At 41.8% G+C, this 4,912-nt stretch overlaps 1 pseudogene; it reads right to left on the reverse strand.

Moving 5' to 3' along the window:
* Nucleotides 1-3,313: 3,313 nt before the first annotated feature.
* Nucleotides 3,314-4,115, reverse strand: LOC123038319 (chitinase 2-like; annotated as a pseudogene).
* Nucleotides 4,116-4,912: the final 797 nt, after the last annotated feature.

The raw sequence follows: 4,912 nt of genomic DNA on the forward strand, positions 1-4,912 counted from the left end.
AAAATCCTTTATCACATGAATTACAATCTGGTGTATCTTCTTATTGTGTGAGTTGCGAAAATTGCACAGGTACAGTTTGGTTAGTTTTGATTATTTTTTATTATTTCAGGTTTTATTGAGTTCCCTTATGTTAGGTTGAATACTATTCTTTTTCTTTAATCTGCTTGAAGCTATTCCTCCAAAGGCATATGTAAGCATGCGTTGAAAATAAGAGTAAGGCTGCACGGCAAATGTTTGAACAACAGACCAGTTATAGTTTAGTAATTGTTGCATTACATATTGATAAAGTTTTTTTTGATGCTGTTTTATTTTTATGATGCGAGTAAATTGGCGAAATAAAACAAATATCTTTATACAAAACTTTTATACTTGTTTCAATTTATTTTTATTATAATATGTTCTTACTGAGTATTCTTTTTAATACTTAGTTGTGATAATTAACCATGCAAAATTGTTAAATAAGAATTATTATTCTTTCTATACAATTGTGACTTATATTATGGATAAATTTGCTTCCACAAAATTTGAATTGTATGTTGTAATAAAAAATGATTAAACTTTAATAATTACATAACTCATGTAGTGTATATTTCTGTATTTCTGTGTGTCTACATGTGTCCCTATATATACTAGTATCATTACAGTGTAGATATCTTGAAAGTGCAACGTCTATTCAATATCTTAGTAGTGGTTTGCAGTTTCTATTGGTTAATTATATTTATGGAAACTTCAAGGATATAAATTGTGCCATTGGTACATAGGTCTTGAATTTTGGGATTAGTGATATGTTGACTACATGTGCATGTTTTTACTTGGAATTAAAATACATCTCTTAAAATAATCAACGACTAACATAAAAGGGGTGCCAAACTTACTTTCGTGTGCATACAATTTGATTATTCATAGTCTTTATACAAGATCTCCTGCGAGTCTCTCACAACAAAACTATCACGATCAAATTGGTTTGTTTTTACTAATACATGATATTAGTCAGTTGTGTAGAGTTGCCCTTGCGAATAGATTTATTTTAATATCTTTGGTATTCGTTGGATGTAATGGATAACAGTATAGTGGTTACTAGTATATTTTTTTATATTTTGGACCCTCCCCCGCTTGGGACCCAAGTCGGCTATCATGTTTGCCTGTCATATGGCCAGTCCTAGTTGTCGAGCAGCGAGTTTCTCCAAGGAATGCGCCTTCTCAAAACATCAACGGGTCAGAAAGATTGGATGGTGCGGTGGCTTCAGAGAGAGAAAGTAGACATGCATGTTGCTTGCCTTAGTAAACATAATTGTGCTATATTTTGCTCCCTTTTCTTGCTCTATCTATGCTTGTCTCTAGAAATGTTAGCAGTTGACTAACATCATTTCTTCTTGTATAAATAATGGAATGGAAGAGGAGGCAATGTTTACTTTGCTTATTTGCCTATCTTCCGTATCTAAATAGACATGCCCACACTAACAAAGTTCTTCAAGGCACACTATAGGCACCGACTAGGAGATCTCCTACACAGTAGTGGCCCTCCCCTCGGGTAGCCGGTTAATGGTCTGGCCCAGTACCTTTTGTTTGGCTGACGTAATGATGATGTCATGCACATTTTTCCCATTTTGTTTATATTTTGAAAATCATAATTAAATTTCAAAATTATGATCAAGTTTGAAACACATATATTTCAAAACTTAAAAATTATTTAAAGAAGTAAAAATCCGTGATTTGAAAAATGTTAAGGCAATGTACAAAAATATAAACTTTACATGAGAAAAATAGACATCAAAATATATATTTGAAATAATGCTAAACATGTATAAAAAAATGTTCCTGATGTATATAAAAATGAAAAATGTGTATGGAGAAAAGTAGACATTAAAAAAATATATTAAAAATAATGTTAATCATGTATTTGACCATACATGTTCAAGTGCTCACACTACACGCTAGCTAATCATGCTGCTGTTCAAGTTCGAGTGTTCAACCGTGCCGGTGTACGTACATGCATCAACCTCGACCGTTTTCTCATACAAACAATTCTTTTTGCATCCTCACAAACGACATAATCTTGCAATCAAGTCCCTAACAATTTGCAGCCATTACCCTCAACTTCCTGTTTCCTTACAAACAAGATCATAGCCGCCACGCCAGATCAATCTCCTCGCCCCTTCGGATCCGATTGTTGCCCTGTGCTGTGAGGTAGAGGGGAAGGGATTCTCGTCTCTCATTCTTTGTGTAGTACTCCCTCCGTCTTTGAAAGAGTGTACTTCAAACTTTGTTGAAAAGTCAAACTTTTTTTTATGTTTGACAGGATTTATACAATAATACACCAACATTTGGGCCATCAAATTAGTAGCATTAGATTCATGATAAAATATATCTTCATCATATACCTATTTGATTTCACAAACATTGATATATTTTTGCACAAACTCGGTTAAATTTTGAGATAGTTTGACCCTCCAACAAAGTTGAAAGTACACTGTTTTAAGAATGGAGGGAGTAGGTTTTAGGATTGCGGTGACGTCGCACCGACAATGATGCTGGTGTCATCTCAAAATAAAACCATCCAGCTCCAACCCCTTCTTGGTGACGCTTGGTGTCTCCAAGTAAGAAAAAATAGAAGATGAGGAACTTGTGTTGACCCCATATTTATCATAAAATTCAACTTTCTACCCCTCAATTCCGCTTGGCAAAAGTTACCTCCAAGGTCAAAAATAAACTGTAAACATGGATGTATATCTATCTATCCAACACGAAACATGCTCAAGATCCACATATTATGACGGTAATCAATTTTGGGTCAAGTGTGCCTCGTATCAAGAACAACTAACACAGAAGGACATGTTTTTAATAACAATAATGCTAGACCTACGCAATCTATCTACATAATTTCCTTTCTAAACTAATCAGCCCCCTCCCCCGGATCTGGCTTGCCTGCTCCCTCCCCATGCTTCCATCCATGCTCCCACTTCATCCTACGGCAAGTCTCGTCCCCCTCCCCCCTCCCCCATGATTTTCACGGTGTGGGCCTGGGCCTAATTTGTCGTCCAACCAAAATAGGCCAAATCAGCTAGTACGTAGGCTTACGTAGCTAAATTACGTAGGTGTAGCAAAGTCCTTTCAATAAAGATGCAACATTCTCAACCTCTACACCGAGTCGAGAGATACTCACACAATAATGGGAAATTTACCCAAACAGTACTTCTCAAGCTTATTTATGGGTGATCACATTCATACATCCATGCATGGAGGACTCGCTCACAGTCTTATGTTGTCACTCCTCCCGCAAAAAAAAACTCCCGCAAAAAAAAAGTCTTATGTTGTCACTCAGTGGCAAGCCCCACCGAGAGCCCACTGTTAAACGGCCTCTGGTTGTAGCAGTCGAGGTTGTTACCATAGCCAACGCAGAGGACATCGCAGTAGCGCTTGTAGAACCCGATCCGGTTAGCAACACGGTCATCCTGTCCCCTACCGCACTCGAGCCCGCCGTTGATAATGTTGGTGATGACGCCATACCCAGGCACCCGGCCTGCAGCGTTGTCCGTGCCCGACGGGGCCCATTGGCCTGTGATCACGGCATGGGACGACGGCTTGTTCGCCTGAGCCGTCATCCAAAACCATAACGCCGTCTTAAACGACACCGTCGCGTCCGTGGCCACCAGGTCCGGGTTGTTGAGCAGGTCCACCCCAATGGCACGCCCCGTGGGGCCATAGTTGTAGTTCCATGAGAGCTGGATGGGCCCACGGCCGTAGTATTTCTTGCCTGATGCGCACGGCCACTCCGGCTTTGGCTCGCAGTAGCTTCCCGGTGAGCCCTGCTCCTGCTTGAAGCAGTAGCCCCAGGCGTACGGTCCGTCGGGCGCCGCGGGCCACCCGCCGATGGTCTAGTGGGAGGTCTGCCCGAGGAAGGCCGCCACCTCCCACTTCCGCGTCTCCGTGCTCCCCGTGGTGCCGAATGACGGGAACGCGGCGGCGGCGGCAAGGAAGGCGTCGTACGTGTAGAACCCGCAGGCCTCTTGGCGGGTGGCTCGGGTTAGCACTCTGTCGTGGACAATAGGGAGGCCTAAATTCAAAGCTGAAGGGTGATGCACATCATGGCTATCCTGGGTGCCTTGTGGTGACATGGGCGAGCTGCTGAGCGAAAGCTCTGCGCCTTGGTGCCAACAGCCGTGGTGTCTGTGAGCATCTTCTCCTCTTGAGGACGTTGTTATGGTTCCGTGTCAGGGTTCTGGGTAAAGACTCTCATCCATCTCGGACTTGGCAGTGGTGTCCTAGGACGCGTGGCGTTGTATTCATGCCTTTTTGTACTATCAAGATACTATACAAGACTGTTTTTGAAAGAGCATGTTTGACTATTATTTCTGAGAACAAAAAGCACGTTTGATTTGGTCCCTGCATCTGCATGGGAACCATTGCTCTAGGCCCAACAAATTCCATTAGGGCCAAAAACAAAGGTGTGAGCGAGATTTTTCTTTACGATGAAAGATGTCAGCGAGTTGATGACACGGTTGCCGGTCGCCGGTCGATGTACCTGCTAAAGATCAACGCAGACCGTACCGCTGACACCAGTGTGGTGCCAACATCGTTGAAGGACCTGCTGGGTCGAAACCATGTTACAAAAACTGATATTTTTGCCAGCACTGTCAAAGGACCCGCTCATCCGAGACCACGCGGCCGTCACGGATGTGCTCAATCACATCATGAACCTGAGATCTAGCACACATCACAACTCACCAAGCAAACGAACAAAAACACTGCCTCCACAAGAACTAACTGCGGCATTTTAAACTAATTTATGTTACACTAAAGCAATTTTATCTTTCTAGTGACCACACGATCGAGTGAAATAATATTCCATGGGACCAACTATACCTGAACGTTGCTAGATGGACCGGCCAAGCAAGCCCGAATTTTTTATTAT

The sequence above is a fragment of the Triticum aestivum genome, chromosome 2A (assembly GCF_018294505.1).
Source record: "Triticum aestivum cultivar Chinese Spring chromosome 2A, IWGSC CS RefSeq v2.1, whole genome shotgun sequence".
Classification (NCBI taxonomy): Eukaryota; Viridiplantae; Streptophyta; class Magnoliopsida; order Poales; family Poaceae; genus Triticum; species Triticum aestivum.